This window comes from Peromyscus leucopus, chromosome 1, assembly GCF_004664715.2.
Source record: "Peromyscus leucopus breed LL Stock chromosome 1, UCI_PerLeu_2.1, whole genome shotgun sequence".
NCBI lineage: Eukaryota > Metazoa > Chordata > Mammalia > Rodentia > Cricetidae > Peromyscus > Peromyscus leucopus.
Genome location: NC_051063.1, coordinates 144,733,093 through 144,754,488, shown reverse-complemented (window position 1 = coordinate 144,754,488; position 21,396 = coordinate 144,733,093).

Genomic DNA, 21,396 nt, shown 5'->3' with positions numbered 1-21,396 from the left:
TCAGATGATATCATAGTATATATAAACGACCCCAAAATTTTTGCCATGGAACTCTTTTTTTTTTTTTTTTTTCCGAGACAGGGTTTCTCTGTGTAGCTTTGTACCTTTCCTGGAACTCACTTGGTAGCCCAGGCTGGCCTCGAACTCACAGAGATCCGCCTGGCTCTGCCTCCCAAGTGCTGGGATTAAAGGCGTGCACCACCACCGCCCGGCTTGCCATGGAACTCTTACAGCTGATAAACACCTTTAGTGAAGTGGCTGGATACAAGATTAACTAAAAAAAAAAAAAAAAAAAAAAAAAAAAAAAAAAAAAAAAAAAAAAATCAGTAGCCCTTTTATATATAAACAATAAATGGGCTGAGAAAGAAATCAGGGGAACAACAACCCTTCACAATAGCCATAAATAATATAAAACATCAGGGGGTAACTCTAACCAAGCAAGTGAAAGACCTGTATGACAAAAACTTCAATTCTTTGAAGAAAGAAATTGAAGAAGATATCAGAAGATGGAAAGATCTCCCATGCTCATGGATCAGTAGGATTAACATAGTAAAAATGGCAATCTTACCAAAAACAATCTACAGATTCAATGAAATCCCTATCAAAATTCTGACATAGTCTTTTATAGACCTTGAAAGAACAATATTCAACTTCATATGGAAAAACAAAAACCCAGGATAGCTAAAATAACCCTGTACAATAACAGAACTGCTGGAGGTATCACCATTCCTGATTTCAAATTCTTCTACAGAGCTATAGTAATAAAAAAGGCTTGGTATTGCCATAAAAAACAGACAGGTGCAGCCGGGTGGTGGTGGTGCACACCTTTAATCCCAGCATTCAGGAGGCAGAGGCAGAGGCAGACGAATCTCTGTGAGTTTGAGGCCAGTCTGGGCTATATAGTAAGTTCCAGGAAAGGTTTCAAAGCTACACAGAGAAACCCTGTCTCAAAAAGCCAACACACACACACACACACACACACACACACACACAAACCAGACAGGTGCATCAATGGATTCGAATTGAAGACCAAGGCATAAATCCACACACCTAAGGATGCCTGATTTTTGACAAAGGAGCCAAAATTTTACAATATAAAAAAAGAAAGCATCTTTAACAAATGGTGCTGGCATAACTGCATGTCAGCATATAGAAGAATGCAAACAGGTCTATCTCTATTACTCTGCACAAAACTCAAGTCCAAATGGATCAAAGACCTCAACATAAATCCAGTTACACTGAACCTGATAGAAAAGAAAGTAGGGAATAACCTTGAACATGTTGGCACAGGAGAAAACTTCCTGACTAGAACACCATTAGCACAGACACTGAGAGCAACAACTAATAAATGGGACCTCCTGAAACTATAAAGCTTCTGTAAGGCAAAGGACACTGTCAATAGGACAAAATGGCAGTCTACAGATTGGGAAAAGATCTTCACCAACCCCACATATGACAGAGGGCTGATCTCCAAAATATATAAAGAACTCAAGAAACTAGACAGCAAAACAAAACAAAACAAAACAAAACAAAACAAAACAACAACAACAAAAACAACCCCCAAATAATCCAATTAAAAAATGGGCTACAAATCTAAAGAGAGAATTCTCAACAGAAGAATCAAATGGCTAACATACACTTAAAGAAATGTTCCACATCCTTAGTCATCAGGGAAATGCAAATCAAAATGACTTAGATTCCATCTTACACCTGTCAGAATGGCTAAGATAAAAAACACAATTGAGAGCTTATGCTGGAGAGGATGTGGAGTAAGGGGAACACTCCTCCATTGCTGATGGGAGTGCAAACTTGTACAGCCACTTCAGAAATCAATATGACAGTTTCTTTAGAAAATTGGCAATCAATTTACATCAAGACCAATCTATACCACTCTTGGGAATTTACCCAAAGGATGCTCAATCATATGACAGGGACACTTGCTCAACTATGTTCATAGCATCTTTATTCATTATAACCAGAACCTGGAAATGACCTAGATGTCCCTCAACCAAAGAATGGATAAAGAAAATGTGGTACATTTACATAATGGAGTATTATTACTCAGCTGTTAAGACAATAACATTAGGAAATCTGAAGGTAAATAGATGGAACTAGAAAAGATCATCCTGAGTGAGGTAACCCAGACCCAGAAAAATAAACATGGTATATACTCACTCATAGTGGATATTAGCTGTAAAGTAAAGGATAACCAGGCTACAGTCCACAGACCCAGAGAGGCTAGGTAACAAAGAGGACCCAAGGAGCGACTCATGGATTTCCCTGGGAAGAGGAAATAGAAGAGATCTCTTGGGTAGACTGGGGGTAGGTAGGGTTAGGGGATGGGTGGAGGGGGAGAGTACTGAAAGAGGTGACTGGAAAGGGGGGACATTTCAGGGTCAGGTAGAAACCTGAAGCAAGGGAAACTCTCACAAATCTACAAGGATGAGTCCAGCGAAGACTCCTAACAATAGTGGATATGTAGCCTGAACTGGCCCTCTCCTATGATCAGATTGGTGATTACCCAAATTGTCATCAGAGAACCTTCATCCAGTGACTGATGGAAACAGATGCAGAGATCCACAACCGAACATTAGGCTGAACTCAGGGAATCCTGCAGAAGAGAGGGAGGAAGGATCAGAAGAGCCAGAGGGGTCAAGGACACCACAAGAAAACCCACAGAAACAACTAACCTGGCTCAGAGGAACTCACAAAGTCTGAACCAACAACCAGAGAGCCTGCATGTGACCGATCTAGGTCCTCTATGTATATGTGACAGTTGTGTAGCTTGGCCTAACAATGGGAGCATGAGTTGTCCCTAATGCTTTGGCTGGCCCTTGGAACCTATTCCTCATACTGATTGCCTTGCCCAGCTTTAATACAAGGGGAGGAGCTTAGTTTTACCACACCTTGATATGCCATACTTTGTTGATACCTATGGGAGGCCTGCCCTTTTCTAAACAGAAACAAAGGAATGGGTTGGGGAGGGAGGAAAAGGAGGGGGGAAGGGAATGGAAGGAAAGGAGGGAGGGAAAAATGCTGTTGGGATGTAAAATAAAATTGAAAAAACCTATTTACTTTATTTATTTATTTATTTATTTATTTATTTATTTATTTATTTATTTAAGTGTGTGTGTGTGTGTGTGTGTGTGTGTGTGTGTGTAAGTTAGAAGACAACTTGCAGAAGATTGGATTCAGCTTGTCTAGGCTCTGTGGAAAGCACCCTTACCTGGGAAGCCATCCTGCTGGCCTAGAATTTTGAAATTTAAAAGCGTCTCTTACTGCTGTGCATGGGAATTTTGGTACCTAAAATGGTGACGTTCTTTGTTCTCATCTAAGATTCATTTACTGACCTCTTAACATTTTGTTGGAACCAGTTACCAAGAGATTACTATGCTTTGTTGTTTTTGAGGGAGAGCACATGGCCTCTAAGAACTAATTGGTGGAAGGTGATGGAGACTCATTGCATAATAGATTGATTTACACAACATTGAGCTGATATCAAATTAGTAAGTGACTGAGCTCTTGAAATGCTTAGAGTCTACCCCTCCCTTAAATATGAACATTCAACCCTAAAGCCATGTTTTGTTGAAAGTTATTATTTTGGAATTTTAATTTTCTTGGCACTTAGCCACTAGTTATAAATCCTACACCTGTAAATCTACTCCCAGAAGATGCCTTCATTTCATGACGCATTGTTTCTCCATGGATAAATTCAATTATAAATTACAATCAAATTGACTTTTTCATAGCATCCTCCTTTCTAAGTATCTTAAGTCCCTTGTGGATTATAAAGTAATTACAATGCTCCAAGGACAGTCGAGTAATTGTGCACATGAACACAAATTCTCCTCTATGTTTGAGAGAGGCTCCTTCCCAGCCAGGAACATTAAGTTGAGTTTTATTGAGACCGGGGACTGTTGGCCCAGACAGCTGCATGATCCCCTGGGCTAATTTGAAAAGTATCCTGGGATCTTTAATTTCCATCTGGATGGTCAGGGATGTGAGGGAACAGCCTTTTCCAGTGTGACCCTGTGTTCCAGCATAGGTTTTGACCCAAGCTGCCTCCTACCCTTGAGGTGCCACGTGCACTCTGGGGGATCACACCACCTCTCCGTTACCGCTACTCTATCCCAACCGTATTCCCAGATTTGGTTTTCTCCCAGGGCTTCAGTGGTAGCCAAGAAGTGTTCGAAGTGCCTCGGAGAGCTGTTCCCCAGGAGGGGTTTAACTAAGCTTGCAATGTGTTTCATTGTAGCCGTTGCTTTTGAATTTGGTTTCCTTTCCTTTCTTTCATGTACCGCTCCTGTAACAGGCTCACAGCCGACCACGCTCAGGGTTATTTGATCTTGCCTCACCGGTCTCCTTTGGCACATCTAAAATGGAGTCTTTTTGCTTCTTTTCATCCATTCCCTTGGCACTGTTGCCTGAGAGAGAGAGAGCAAATGATTACAACTCTTTTGGAACTCACCTTGAGGAGCCTTGGGATGAATAGGTGCTAATTAAATTGGAGCTGTTGGCCCTGTTATCTGTTTGAGCTCCAGGAAGCAAAACACCTCTGTTAAAGTGTGTGTGTGTGTGTGTGTGTGTGTGTGTGTGTGTGTGTGTGTGTGTGTTATTCCATTTTCGGTGTTTTAAGGAATTGCTACCAGTGTGAGTTGTTTAAGGATTCATAAACACAACACGATCTTCAACTCTTCTTTGGGGTTGACTCAAAAAATAGTTCGACAGTTCGACTGAATGTGTTTCCATTTGTTTTGATGATTACATGACACATGCTTATATTTGGATACTTCCTGCCTTGAAGCAGAAATGAGCATGTGGTACGGACAATTTGCATCCTTCTCCCCCACCTTGACCTGTAAATATTAAGAACAAAGCCGAGATGCCCGGGCAGGTTGGAAAATAGCCACAGGCCTGTCTGCCTCCCTGAGGCTCTGACCGGCGGGCACCACTGTGATGAACAGGTATGTGGTGGAGAAATGGGGGAGGAGGAGTAGCAAAGTGGTTTATGCACTGTGGAGAGGAGCGGCACTTGCGTAGAGATGGTGTCGAGGAACAGACTCATACGGGTAGCCTAGACTGCCACCCGGGGCCTTGTGATGATGTCTGGGTCTTGTGCTACTGCCGAGGGCCATGCTTGAGTCCATGGCTCTACTGAAGCTGAGGTCTGTGTTGAGGTCCCTGGCTTGTGTTACCACCGGAAGCCATGTGGATGCCTGGTGTCTAGGCTGCCAGCAGGGGCCATGTTGGTGTCTGAGGGCCAAACTAATCTGAGTGGCCTCAGCTGCCACCCAGGACCATGGTGATGCCTGGGACTGAGCTGCAATCAAGGGCCAACCATGTCTGAGTTCATTGCCCAACTGCAACCCGGGTCTCTGATGATAACTGTGGCCTGAGTCGCCACTGGGGGCCATAGGAGAGCTGGCCCAGATGGCCTGGGCACTCAAGAACTGGTCCTGCCTCAGTGGGACAGCAGCCACCCCTCCAGGGAGAAATACCTCCCCCCGTACCTCCCCTGACTCTGTCCGCCTGCAGACTCAGTGGGAGAGCTGGCTCTGACCCTTGCCTGAGGGACGCAGTCCCAGTGGAGGCTCAGACTGACCAACTCAGCTATTGCTCAGGCCCACATCCAGGGCTTTGAGTTGGCCCACCCCAACATCTACCCCATCTATGACCTGCTGGAGCATGTGAAGGGACTGGTCCTACAAACCGTAGCTGCAGGATTTCCATGGCTTGGGGCACAGCAGGATATCTGAGAGGAGTCTCAGTGAGGGTCCAGTAGTGATGATGCACCAACACCTCATCACAATGAACAGTAAAGTTGTCTGGCCACATGGGTACACGGAGAGACACACGGCAGCTCCCGAGGCCACTCCAACAGAAGAATATATGATGGAGAGGCAGGAAAGATGGAGGAGCAAACTGCTTTTCTTTTGGGGTGGAGGAGGTTACAAGAGTGGAGGGCAGACATGGAGGGACTGGGAAATGAGTGGGATTAGGGTGCATGATGTGAAAGTCCCAAAGAATCAGTTAAAAATGTTTTTAAAAAAGAGAACAAAGCAGGACAGACTTAGGAATGTCAAGGGTATTTCACCAGTATCTAAGGCATCAGGTACATTGAGGCCGCTGTCTCGCGTAGTGTTGGCTTACCCTGGGCTTGGATGCCCAACACTTCCCTGGGAGCTTGTTCTAGAACATGCCCTCTCTTCCTAGAGGAGCCGGTGCTTGGCTTTCTCCCAGGCCAGTGCATGGAGAGTGAGGCCCCAGCTACTACTCAGAGTGCACCACTTCCCATCGTCCATGGCTGAACCTAAGTTCTGCGCTTGAATTCACAGGACTTGCCCCTTCCTCCGGGGTGAGAGTGCATTGTTTATTGTGCCATTTTCTCCTGAGATACCTTCCATCTGTACACACAAATTCTATTTCTCTTGCTGTGATTTAAAAATAAATAAATAAATAAATAAATAAATAAATAAATAAATAAATAAATAAATAAATAAACAAATAAAATATATGCAAGTTGTCTCCAGGATCACGGCATTATGGCTGTGATATTTTGTCAGATTCTTTCCTGGTCTTCAGCTCCATCCAGATCCCTCCCTACCCGGCTTTGATCCTGGTATTCTGAATGCCTTTCACATTTCCTGGCAGAGCTCGGACTCAAGGAACAACCACCGAGCAATGTAAGAATGGATCCGTTCTGTTGAATGCGCCATTGAATTATTTTGCATTCCTAGTTTGCTCATTGGTTGAATGGATCTACTCATAGGCTGTTGATTTGGCCACCAAGGGATATTTGTATACTTCTGCAGACTGTGGAATCCCTTTGGTGAACAATTTTTGTCGCAAGCGTTTGTTTTGAAGGGGCTAACAGAACCGTAGTTTAATTCTGGTGTGGTGTAAGGCCATTTCCCTCAGAAGACTGATAAGAATCTTTTTATGGATCAAAACATTTCAGCTTGAGTGACATCCAGAATTCCTCCTTCATCTCTGAATGGATAGAAATGATATGAAGGACCTGAGAGGGGTTCGTTTTTTTTTTTTCTTAGTTACAGCAGGGGGATGGCTGCAATCTTCTGAGAAGACACCTCTTTATGAAATGGGGAAGGACGAAGCACCAACCAGTTTGTGTTTCTTCGGAGATGGGGGAAAGAACTTTCAGCTTCAGGGAGGACCGATCTCCCTAATGAGTGACAGCTGAAATAATAAGGACCTGTCATCCACGCTGCTTTCTGCACGAACCACAAACATCCTTGTGGGAGTTAAAAGGAAAAGAAAAACACGTTCCCTTCGAGGGGGTGTAACAGGGACCGGGAGGTGTGACTGTAAAGAGTGGTTTAACACTTCCAGGAACTCTTTCAATGTAGCCCCCGAGGCTTTTACCTAACCCTGTCACTGTCCCAACACCTTCTCCGTGCTGACAGTCTTGGTAATTGATGGGTTTGTGGGTTTCCCCCCCCCCTGCAATACATTAAAGCAAGAGGGACCACTCCGGCTTCCACCGCCCAACAGCCTGGCACAGGGGACTGGAGGCGAGGGGATGCAGGGCCTGGTGATCTTGGAGGAAAGAAGGGATCGATCCTGTCAATCAGGCTGCCCCACTACTGTCAGGCTCTGAGACCTTTCACCTGCTCCTCGGAGTCATTAGAACTCCCAAATCTCTTTGCAAGCCTTTTCTATTAGACACATACTCACATGTTTTGATTTTTTTGCTCCTAAAGTCATTTTTTTTTATAATTACCTGCATTGAACTACAGTTACCATCTGTGGACTGAGAGTGGGCAATGATTTATTAGTCTCCGTTTCTTACCCCGTTGAGGGGTCTGGGATTGATCTGGCTGGTGACACACACTGTGAATTGAGGCTCCAATGGGTGAGTGGGGGCCCGTGTCAGGATTGGGGCTACTTTTAGAGTTGACATGCGTGTAGTGACCTGGGTGTTGGTCTTCAGTCAGTAGTCTATGACATTGCAAACGTGGCATCTCAAGTCATGGGGAGTTGTTACCTTATGAAAGTGAAGGAAGCTTGCTGGATGATTCCCTTCAGACTAGAAAGTGTGTGTATGCTGGGAGTGGACACTGTGAACAGCTCAGGCTACAGCCTGAGAAAACTGGATTTGTTTTGTCCACATTGAAGGTTTGACTGGGCAGTGGTCATGTATTGTAGGGGCTCCTTGACCACCCAACTTGGCATTTGTATCCCTGTAGATTCACACCCAAGTCAAGAGAGTGGGCAGTGTGTTTCAGAGCCACCTTCTTTAGATTTTCAAATTTCAGCATGGCCATAATTGATGCATCTTCTTGGAGAATCACTTGCCCTCTTGTATAATGTAAAAAGCCACGAACACTGGCCACAGCCCTGCTGGCCACACGGGAAGTTCTCAGGAGCAGTGGCCTCCTTGTGTTGTCTAGGAAGCCATGATCTTGACTCACCAAAAGATGCCTGGGGTTCATCGTAAATGTGCAGAGAAGATGAGGGAGGCACCCTTGTTTCTAGGGGGTCTGAGCCACTTTTATCTTGTCAACTCTTCTTGTCGTAAATGTATTTAAAAATTGATTTTATTGTGTTGTGGTACGAAGTTATGTCAAAACATAAGTCACCTAAAATTTGTATTTTTCCTTTCAAAGACCCTTAGAAGTATTATAGGCCCAGCTATGGTGTCCACAGGGCCGCATGGGCTCTTGTACCTCCCTGGGAGAAGAGAGACCACTGCAATTTTATGTCAAGGAAAAAATGGAAGGTTTTGAAAAATTTTTGAATGATATTACTAAGTAAGGCACATGAAACGGGATTTATGTTTTTCTTTGATGAACTCTGTGGACTCTTAGTTTTACATGCTGGATGATGTTAAAACAAAAACTAAGGCACGCCGGGCGGTGGTGGCGCATGCCTTTAATCCCAGCACTCGGGAGGCAGAGCCAGGTGGATCTCTGTGAGTTCGAGGCCAGCCTGGGCTACCAAGTGAGTCCCAGGAAAGGTGCAAAGCTACTCAGAGAAACCCTGTCTCGAAAAAACAAAACAAAACAAAACAAACAAACAAACAAAACACTAAGGCACAGTACGAATTCCATGTTTTTGGGCAAACAGCAATTCCTGAGTTAGAAAGGTTCCTTTCAGAGGGTATGCAGAGGCCACTGAAGCAGGGGAAGGAAGGCTTTAAGTGTGAGTGGAGAACTACTACAAAGGAAATAGATTTGATTGGCTGTGGTTATAAAGCTGCCTTATTGTATCTGCCCTGCCGGAAGTTCCTGGTTGTGTAATTATACATTTTGTGGCTGCTTTTCATTGGCCAACTTTCAGTTCTATTTTCCTTGATGCATGCTTTTATAAGAAATGGCTCAAGTTAATGTCTGCTCCTGTTTGAAAATCAAACCAGGTTAAGGACACTTGTGGAGACTAACTGACTTTGTTTGCTCTGGGATTCCCTAGGCTGGGGCAGCATTTTAATTACATTTTAGGGGCTAGTGAGATGAATTAATAACTCACATTGCTCTTGCAGAGGACTGGAGCTCAGTTCCTAGTACCCACATGGCGTGGCTCATAACTGCCTGTAACTCCAGCTCCAGGAGATGTGACACTCTCTTCTGGCCTCTGGGGCAAATGTACTTATGTGTACATATTCCACACGGACAAAGATGCACACACATTATTAACAATTAAAAACTTTTAGCAGTGTTTTAGGTTTGTGATGTAAACCTAAAGCCAGTGTATGTTGACTATAAGACATTCTGAAGTTTGTACTTCTAAAAATTCCCTGATATGAATTCATTTTTTTTTCTTCTAGATGTCACCATTGCCTAAATTTCAAGGTTCAACAACCCAAGGACTAAAGGACTTTCACAGTACTTCTTTTTTCAAAATTATGATAACTTAAAAAAAGGCCCAACTCATTCTTCACAAAACCTGTAGTGAACGGTGACAGAAAGCTCCCAGCACAATCATCTGCTGCCATATGCCCTGTGACAGACAATGCTGCTTCTTCAACATGGCACCAGAGGGCATCAACATTGTTGGAGTAATGATACGTCAGTGAAACGCTTCATTCCGTCTTCATAATTTCCTCTGACAAACTGTCAGCCTCTCTAGAGGCTTTCTGTCCAGGCATGGTCTCTTGTCTGACGTCTGCACAGATAAAAAGCTGTGTGTTAGGAAACTCCAAGTGCCCTGTTTAGTCTGTGTCAGAATGCTGGCTTGGGCTTGGTCACCTTCTTGTTGGTTCCCGAGGAGCCGAGCTGCAGCCTTGCTGTGTGCAGCATGGGTCATTCTGGATGCATTCATTCTTTCATATTCACCCCTTCTGAGTCTTTCAGGGCACCCAGGCTTGGTGTGAAACTGAATTTTTTCTTCTGATCTTTCACCCTTTTCAGGACCTTGAAGATGAGTACCTTCATGACACAGCCAGAGTGTCTGGTGGCAACCCCCAAGGGTCAGCATGCCCCACACAAGGTGCTTCTCCAAAACAATGACTTTTCCTAAGCACACTGGGAGCTTTTTACGATTGACCACACTTTTATAATCAAGGCATGTGAGGACCAGATGTGGTTGTGTTTGCAACCACAGGCCAGTCTTCAGTGCCCAGCTCTTTAATTTCTGTGGACTGTTTTTCATCAATGCCCTGTTCTATCTTTTGGTCTCACAGGGTTTTCTGCCTTCTTCGAGGGCAGTTTGCTTAGTGATGTAGGGAGGATTATTTCATAAGACACTCCTGTTTCAACAATGTTCTGATCAAGTCAGTAGGTTGGGACAACTGTTCTGTGACAGCAAGGCAGCTTCATGTGCACCTTCACCGGATGTAGGAATGGGAGATAGTGAAGTCCGGGAGCTGTGAAGTTTTCTGTCAGTCAGTGAAGGTGAACGGTAGTGCCTACCTCATAGGGCTGTTGTGGTAAGGTTGTGTGTAACCTCCTGGGTTTAATTGTGCATTAGAATAAACAGAGTCTGTGGGATAAGGGCCCCATTTGCCCAGTCCAGGAGGGTTAAGCCACCTTCTGTACATGCCACAGTGCCGAGAGTGGCTTGGTTGACCACAGATCTGATTCACTTCATTTCATGTGTGGGAAACGACTACAGTCAGGAGCCCAGGGAACACAGTTAGAAGAAGAGTGATTGGAAGAAACTAATGAATGACAAGGGAAAAGCCAGCAGGGAGAGGACAAGAACAAAAACCAGTTTCCTTTTTGCAAGGACACTGGGTAGAGTTGTCTTAGATTTCTGGGGTTTTTAGTGTGCAAAGAAGCAGAAACATAGCCTAAAGGGCTCTGTGTGGACTTTGGCAATAGTTCAAGGAATGGGATATGGACAACATCTCTAGGTAGATACAAAACTACTTAGGGAGCGAGTTACTTACCCAGCTAGCAAGCTGGTCAAAGAAAGCAAGGCAGGGTATTTTCTACTTCCAGTTTCTGGCTCAGTTGTGACAGGTGGTTCTGGGGTTTGGTTTTGTAATGGATTTGAGTTAGCAACAAACATAGGATCTGCATGGTCCAGGAGATGACTCTGTGTTCAACACACACTAGACACACTTAATTATTTGTAACATTCTTTATCTGGGTACTTGAGGTTGTACAGAATTGCCATTTACATGGTGAATGGAGCTAAGACTTTCAAAACAATGCTTTTAGTGGGTAAGAATTTTTATGCTCTGGAATCTGTTTCATGTTCTTGAGTAAGCTGGTAATGTGGAATTAGAACATCACTGTAGGTAGGGTTATAGAGAGCAGCCTTGTAGGTTTTCATGGGACTGAAGACCAGCTTCCCCAGGGGATTGCTGCTGCACATGGGTGGGGAAGCCAAGCTTTTGGAAGACAGAGTCTTAGTGAGTGGAGAGAAAGGAACACTATAGGGAGAACACACATTAACATTGAACTCCGGCACTGAATTAGGTGCGGATCTTGACTTTTGGAATGTTATTGGAATTTAAACTTTGTGATGTAGAATGATTCTTGAGTTACTGTCCCATGCTGTCTAGAAAACTTACCAAGATAGAGCTTTGCCAATGAAGGTCTTGATTTAGCTTTTAAGAAGTTCCATGTTAATTGTCAAGTAAGAACTGTACATATTCTGGGGTTAGAGTTTGATACTCAAATGCATAGGTAAGTGTATAAAGATTGGGGTCGTGGGTGTGTCTATGATAGACGTTGATTTGATTGAGGACACTCAAATTCCTCTCTCATAGTTATTTTGAAACTGTCAATCAATTGTGGACCACAGGTATCAGCCTTCTTTGCAAGGTCACTGTCTTGACCTTGGTGTGAAGTTTCTCAACTTATCTCAGGTAGGAGTCTCTCTCTGAGAAAAATCCTTTATTTTTATTGACTAGAAAATGTTTTCTTATTCTAACATTAACATTTTCTACAAAAATTTCAAGGATATATTTTATATATTTTTTAACACAGTATTTTGGCAATGACAAAATTGAAATTATCTTATATTACTTTATTTTACTCAGTTATTTCTTTTTCTCTGCAGGACTTACATGTTTTAAACACATCCAAAAATATAATATGAACTTAGCCAATTAAAATTTTTTTTTGCTACTTGTGTGTTTTAAAGTTAAAAAATTAAATGAAAATTTACAAGTATTGATGAAATTCATGCCTACTCCTATGTCCAGCATCAACTCCCCTCCATTTTTTTGTAGAAATTACTGCAAACTTAATATTGATATACAATACTGAAAATGTTTTATACTAGTCCTACATATGCTAATGTCCATGAATGAGCTGAGGTATTGTATAATATATTTTAAGTCATGCACAATAAGATTGTAGTTTATGTTTTACTAGACTTTTAAAAAATCAAACACTGCATTGTGCTTACATACATAGATTTAGTAGATTTTAATATATAGCTTACTTAGAAAATTCAAACCAAGGCTAGTTAATTCTTAACTGGAGAGTTTGATCCATTTATATTTATTGTAAATTTGTTTAGATATATGTCTACCATAGTCTTCTTTATTACCTATTTCAGTGCTTTGTTTTAAACTTCTTTTGTCATCTATTAGAATCTGAGTCTTAAAAACAACCCTTCATCTATTTCAAAGTTTATATATTCTGTTTCTGTTCTACCCTTAAATTTGTACTCAGCCTTTCAGACTAAACAATTCATTAGTATAACTGTTACTTCCCTTTTTTAGGATCCCAAAAACTTTAGAATGTTTTGAACTTTTTTCACATGACCTCCACCTTCATGTTTAAATCCTAGAATTTTAAAGACACCTCTTTGTTATGAGGCCACTGTTGACACAGTTTACTTACTTGAGTTTATTGACATGGTGATTTGATTCATATTCTTCTCTTTTGGGTTTTCATTGTCCTTGTGTCTTATGGGTTTCCTTATGATCTATGTTTTGTTTTAGCCTGAAGAATGACCTTTATGTTTTCTTTAAGTAAGAATCTGAGACAAATCCTGTCTGACTCCAAGAGGCTTGTTTCATCTTACTCTCCAATGAATGTTTAGCTGGGTATAGTACGCTAAGTGCCTGGCTTATTTTTGCTTAGTGCAATGGAAATAAAATTCCATGGCCACTGTCCTCTGCATTCTTGTCTCTCACAGCTTTCAGTCTCTCACCTCTGTGTGGCTTTGTGCCAGGTCACGTGCAGCTAGTTCCCTCTCACCTGATGCCCATTCACAGTAATCTGCTGTTTAATCCATGCAGTGAGATTTTATTTCAACAACACCATATTTTTCAATTCAAAAAGTGGGTTTATTTTTAATTTCTCAGACCCACTCCTTAACTCTTAATAGAGATGTTACAACTATATGGCTTCTAACTTAAAACAAACAAACAAACAAACAAACAAACAAATCATTTTTAAACATTTAGCTAAGGGAAAAAGTTCCACTCCCCAGTTGTATTTGTGGATGTCTTTATTACTCTCTTTGGTCTTGTTAATTGCTGCTTTGTAAAGTTTTGGATCTCTGGTATTAGTTACAGAGACACATAGGACTACAGTGTCTACTTGAAGAATTTATTCTGTAAACATTATGAACTGTTTCTCTTGATTTCTTAGTGTTGCCCATATGCTAAGTTGTACTTTATTTGATGTTAATATAGCCCTTAAAATGATTGGTAGGATGGCAGATCTTTATTTAACATTTAGTATTTATTTATAAACCTTTAAACTAGATATGCTGCTATTTTTACAGCAGAAGTTTATAAACATCATGCAGTTGGGCCATGGATTTTTTTCAATAATATAATTTAATATATTTTCTTTTTATTGGAGAGTTTGGTTGATTAATATTTAATGTGCTGATTGGACATGGTTGAGTATCTGTCTATCATTGTTTTTACTTTGTACAACTTGTTCTTATTTTGCTCCTGCTTTTCTCTTCTTTACTCTTCTTCCTCTCCTTTTCTCCTTTCTATTCCCCCCACCCTTTCTCCTTCCCTCCCTCTCTTCATTCAACATATACATACAAAAACAGTCAGCCGGGTGGTGCACGCATATCTCCTTCCTTTCTCTGTACTGAGGATTGAACTCCATTGGACTATGCACCTAATACTTTAAAAGTTTGTATTTGGTCTTGCTAAGTTATCTAGGATGGCCTTGAACTTGTGATCCTCCTGTCTCAGCATCTCAATTAGATAAAATTACAGAATCAAATCACCAGTCTAGCTTCCAGCCTTCTTCCAGATAGAATATATGTATTGATGTTATGTCTTGGCTTTAAAAAAACTTTTTATTGATTCTTTGTGGATTTCATCTCATGCATCCTGATCCTGTTCATCTCCCCATCCCTTGGTATCCTCCATTTGCCCTTGCAACCTGCCCCTAAAATAAAATAAAATTTAAAAGAAAGACAAAATCAAAAGCAAACATCGTCCCTCCAAACAAACAAACAAACAAACAAATCTCAGCATGGAAGCTGTAGTGTGGCCCAATGAGTCACACAGTATACCCTTTAGTCCATACATCTTTGCTTGTAAGTGTTCATTGTAAGGAGGTCTGGTTCGAGGCCTCTGGCTTCTGCTACACCCTTGATACTGAGCCCTCAAAGGGACTCCTCTTGGATATCCTGTTGTTGCTTTGTGTTGTGGAGATCCTGCAGCTTTGGATCTGTAGGTCTGGCTTCTTCACATGCTCCAGCAGTTCAGTAAGGAGCTAGGCCAGTTCTCTTGCTCACCTGCACCCCACTACCAGGGACAGCTCTATTGTTTTGTCCAGACAAGGTACAGAGCCTGCTCTCTTGAGTGCTGCAGTGGGTGAGGGGCAGGGCTAGCTCTCCCACCTTGCACAGGCAGCAAGGGGCAGGGGAAGGTATCTCTTGGCTAATTTTAAGTTGGCCTTTTAGTTATATCTCCCTGTATTGTTAGTGGTGATTATGTATCACAATACACTTTCTTAACTTACTCTACCCTATCTTGAATTAGCATTATCATATTAATGTTTGACATAATTACTTCTATTACCCTTTCTTTGTGCAAATATAGCATACATTCTATTTTAAGCATGCCATGTGTCTTTGTATTGTAACATACATATTTGTACATGCATTTGTTAACATCCTTATGTAAATAACAAATGCATGCATACATTACTCATTGTGACTATTTTATTTTAGACAGCAAATTGCCTTTTGATGATATGAAGGTAAGATTAATTAACAATGTCTTTTATTCCTCTCTATGTTTATCAGTTCCTATGTGCTCTATTTCTTTATAGAGATAAAAGGTTCCATCTCATATTATTTTTCTTTATTCTGGTTATTTTCATGAAGGTTTTTTTGAATTAAATTTATTTATTTATTTTACATCCCGACCACAGTCTCCCCTTGCATGAAGAACTTTTAATGAGCACAATAATTATCCTCAAAGAGATAAGAGCAGGTGTTATTAACATAAAGCAGGTCAAGATGTTAGATAAAAAGGATGATGGGAAATTTGGTTGAAGTGAGAACGTAATGCCATAAGTAGTGGAATAGATTCAACCATGAAATAAATGTATCATTTCCAGAAAAAGGAACCTTTTCTGAGGGAACAATAATGAAATAGGACGTGCAAAAGAAAAATGAAGAGATATGGAGGATTAAAAGAAAAATGTCAGCATGTCACTAACAAGAGGTTCAGTAGGAGCAGAGTAACGCTGAAGAAAACAAACATGCACATCCAAATAGACAGATATGCAGGTGCATGTCTGTAACCCCGGGACACAGGAGGCTGGAGCAGTAGAATCCTGTGTTCCAAAGTAGCCAGGGCTACATAATGAAAACTGGGGGGAAGGGAAGAAAGAGAAAGAACATAAATATCTGAAGAAATACTGATGACATTTTGTTTTTGTTTTTGTTTTTTGAGACAGGTTTTCTCTGTGTAGCTTTGTGCCTTTCCTGGAACTCACTCTGTAGCCCAGGCTGGCTTCAAACTCACAGACATCTGCCTGCCTCTGCCTCCCGAGTGCTGGGATTAAAGGTGTGTGCCACCACTGTCTGGCGATGACATAATTTTTAAAACAAAAGAAATACAAAAGACTTCTAGTTAGCAGGGCATCCACAGAAAATTATAGTGAAGTTCGACATAAAAGACAAAGAAAACTATGAAAGTTTTAGAAAGTAGAATGTGGTAGCACCCAACCTTAAATCGGCTTTTGGGAGGTGGAGGCAAGAGGATCAGGATTTGGAGGCCAGTCTGAGCTATGTGAGATCCTGTCCTAAAAGACAACAAAAAATAGATTTAGAGAAGAAATGTCTTGAAAGACAAAACAAACAAATTGGTAGTTGACAGTGCAGTAGGAACCATGACTGCAAAAATACATCAACAAAAAAACGATAAAGCATTGGAATGCTGTGGGATGGTCTTTCTGTATGCTGTAAATATATGTTGCATTCATTGGTTGATAAATAAAGCTGTTTTGGCCAATAGCCAGGCAGAATAAGGTTAGGTGGCACATTCAAATTGAAGATGGCGATGAAGAAGGGTGGAGTTGAGAGACACTAGTCCAGGGAACAAGATGCCAGAGAACTAGTAAGCCACAGATCACATGGCAATAAATAGATTAATAAAAATGAATTAATTTAATTGTAAGAGCTAGTTAGTAATAAGCCCGAGCCATCAGCCAAACATTTATAACTAATATAAGCTCATGAGTGTTGTTTGTTGTTTTTGTTCTTTTGTGGAGGTGGGGGTGGGGGGACTGCCATCCAACTCCTAAATAAATGACACACAGACGCTTATTCTTACTTATGAGTACCCAGCCTTAGTTTGGCTTAGTTTCTAGTCAACTTTCCTTAATTTAAATTATCCCATCTACCTTTTGCCTCTGGGCTTTTCCTGTTCTCTTACTTGTGTAAATCTTACTCTTACTCTGTGTCTTGCTCTGTAGCTGGGTGGCTGACCCCTGGAGTCCTCCTCCTTCTCTGGCTACTACTTCCTCTCACTCCTTCATCTCTTTTCTTCTTCTCCTCCCAGATTTCTTCTTCTATATATCATCTCTGCCTGCCAGCCCCACCTATCTCTCTCTCCTGCCTTGCTATTGGCTGTTCAGTTCTTTATTAGACCATGAGGTGTTTTAGGCAGGCAAAGTAACACATGTTCACAGAGTTAAACAAATGCAACATAAACATGAGTAACACACCTTACTATAATTTTCTACAACATCTGAGTGATTATTTGTAAGTGGCTGCAGGTTGGGGTGGGACAGAGAAAAGCCTCTGGTTACACTGGAAGAAAACAGACACAGAGTTTGATATTTTACAAGACCCTCAGTAGAAGAAGTCATTAAGGTCCACTCTGCTATACATGATCTCAGAGATTTGCTCCACAAGGCCTTCTGTAGACACACTCTAGGAGGGCATAACTCATTCAAAGAACAACTAGAGACCAGATGTAGACAGTCTGAGGAAGGCCATGAGTTAACTACTGGCCTTTAGAATGTCACTACTGGGAGGTGATGGGTCTTTAAGCACAAATAGAGCTTTGTTGATGACACACAGATGGTTCAGGGGAAATTGCAGGGTATGGGACTACTAATATGTCAATCAAGAAAATTTAAAATAGATAACCATGAGGAGAGTGGCATTTAAAATAGAAGACAAAAATCAAGTTAGTATGTTCATGAAAATTAGAAAAAAATATACAACGTACATTATTTGAACAATAACAGAATGAAATGGAAGACATATTTCTCAATATAATGCCCATTACAGGACACATAAATGTATTAAAACCAGTTAACCAAATAACGAACACTTCTATTAGGTTAAATGAATAAATAATCAAGCACTAGATTATGTTCAGGAGTCACACAATAACTAAAATACTTAAAAAATAAAAGATGAGGATGATGGAAAGAATTTGAAAGGGAAAAGAAAAAACAAGAATCTATAAAAATCCAAGACTAGCAGAGAATTTGCCTAAAGCGGTAAGTGGAGTTCTACTCTTTCCTGCCCTCTCAAACATGAAACTGTCATTTTGTGTACCAAGTTATAAGCTGTGTGCTGGCTAGTTTTACATCAACTTGACACAAGCTGTAGTGATCAGAGAGGAAGGATCCTCAATAGAGAAAATGCCTCCATAAGATCCAGATGTAGGCAAGCCTGTAGGGCATTTTCTTAATTAGTGATGGATGGGGGAGGGCCCAGCTCATTGAGGGTGGTGCCATCTCTGGGTTGGTGGTCCTGGGTTCTACTAGAAAGCAGGATGAACAAGCCATGGGTAATAAGCCCGTAAGCAGCACTCCTCCATGGCTTCTGCATCAACTCCGGCCTCCAGGTTCCTGCCCTGTTTGAGTTCTTGTCCTTGGATAATGAACAGTGGTATGGAAGTGTAAGCCAAATAAACCCTTTCCTCCCAAACTTGCTTTGGTCATGGTGTTTCATTACAGCATTAGTAACCCTAACCAGGCTAGCTTATGAACCAGATCTATTAAAAAAAAAAAAAAAAAAAAACACTTTGGAGATTGGACAGATGGCTCAGTGGTTAAGAAAGCTTGCTGTTCTTAGAGAGGACCGGAGCTCAGAACCTAGCACCCATATCATGGGGCTCACAGCCACCTGTGATTCTAGCTCCAAAGGAATCCTACACCTTCAGGCCTCTGCAGGCGCTCACAACCATGTGGACAGATGTATGCAAATGGAAGGCATCTCAGAAGAAAATATCACTTAAAAACACTCTCACCCAGAAGAAGGGACAAGCCCCGTGAATTCGAGTGCTGAATTTGCCTTAAGCTGTGGATGCTGGGAAATGGTGCACTCTGAGAGGTAGCTGGGGCCTCACTCTCCATGCACTGGCCTGGGAGAAAGCCAAGTACCAGCTCCTCTAGGAACAGAGGGCATGTTCTAGAATAAGTTCCCAGGGAAGTGTTGGGCATCTAAACCCAGGGTAAGCCAATACTACCAGACAGCAGCCTCAGTGTGCCTGGCACCTTAGACACTGGTGAAATATCCTTCTTACCGTTGCTAAATCTGTCCGGGCAAGGTGACGGAAGATGTGAATTGTTCTTACCACATGCTCACTTCTGCTTAGAGCAGAAGTTCTTAACCACTGGGTCTTGACCTCTTGGAGGATTGTGGAACGACTCTTTCTTAGGGGTCACATATCAGATAGCCTTCATATCAGATATTTATATTATGATTTGGAACAGTAGCAAAATTACAGTTATGATGTAGCAATGAAATAATTTTGTGGTTGGGGGTCAGCACAGCACGAGGAACTGTGTTAAAGTGCTGTAGCACTAAGAAAATAGCTTAGAGGCAGGAAGCATCCAGACAAGGCATATGTAGTATAACCATCAAAACAAATCGAAACACATTTAGTTAAACTGTCCAACTATTTTTGAGTGACTTTTGAGTGAATCTCAAAAAAGTATTTATGAGTTCTAAGACAATTCACACTGGTAGCAATTCCTCAAAACACTGAAAATGGAATACACACACACACACACACACACACACACACACACACACACACACACACCATACAAGCAGGCACACATACAAATCTTTAAGAACGATTGAAGACACTTAGGGCCAGGAGTTTAGCTCAATGGTAATGCCTCAGCCTCTGAGAGACTGTGGGTCTGATCCCTAGCATGGAAACAAGGTAACAGCTAAGAGTTCATGCCCAGACCAGCTCCCCGACAAACAAACGGAAAACAACCTGGCCTTGCTCTGGGTGTGATCATGCAGAGGTTAGCTGCTTCACAGGTGCCCATAAGAGCATCGGTTAGAACAGACCCAGGCCTGGAACCCGGAAGCAGCACAGGACGGACAGCAGAACCTTAGTCTCAACTTGAGCTCTGCCCACCCTGTTCCTCCTTTACTGTCTGGATAGAATGCCAGGTCCGATGTGTTTGTTTTGACTATTAAAAGATAAAACAGGACCCAGGTCTTAAAGACTACTTAGGAATGGCCTTTATTTGTTTGCTTACCCTAATAAATAAATAAACAGATAAAACATTCTCTGCTGTTGTTCTCCTCAAGGAAGATCTTGTAATTACATGACCACAGACCTGGCCTGTTAGGAAGGGCCCGTTAAATTGCTGTTTTCTGGAAGTTGTTTTAATAGTTTGGGGGCACTAGCAATTATATTTTCATGGCCTCCTTTTGGAATAGGCAGTCACTGGGGTGAGGTGATCTATTCTGTACAGAATGTCTTAGTCCCACTAGCAACTGCTGTTCCTGACAGGGAACTCTGTGTGGACACACTCACAACAGGCACACAAAGAGGATTGTCAGTCTTGATATTTCCAGATAAGGAAATGGTGTTTGGAGTGGTAGATGGCTTGTAATGCAACACTCCCCGCAATGTCCTCTGGATAAAAGCTAGAGTTCAGAGACAATAAAAGGTTTTTTTTTTTTGTGAGCTCATAACCACCAAGCTCTTAACAAACACCACATCTGTCCTGAGACTCCTGAGGACAGCCTCCTTGTGATCTTGGATAGTCCTGAGATGGGCGCTGGTAGACCAGGGTTCTAGTTCTATGCAGGGATCCCCATTGGCATGACCAGCAACCTTACCCACCACAGGAAGCTGTGGAGGACTCACACCCTTTTCCTCCTGGCCCCAATGTTCTCTTTCATGTTTCACTTACTGACTGGTTTGAAGTACAGTTTGCAGAGCAGATCCTAAAGGTCTGGGAATACTTTGTTTTATTCTTTACTTCAAACTATTTTATATTTTAATTCATTAATTCAGGGCTTTGGGAGAGATTTCACTATGTTGCCACAGCTGGCCTGGAACTCACAGAGACCTGCCTGCCTCTGCCTCCTGAGAGCTGGGATTAAAGGTCTGCACCACCACACCTGACCCCTACCTTTTACAGGTCTCAGGATTTTATCCAGGGACAATTCCAATAGCTGGAGTGTCTACGTCACAGGGGCAGGTTATACAAAAGGACAGTGGCCAGTCCATATATAAAAACAATCCTCTGATCAAAACCTGTACCAGGAACTCAC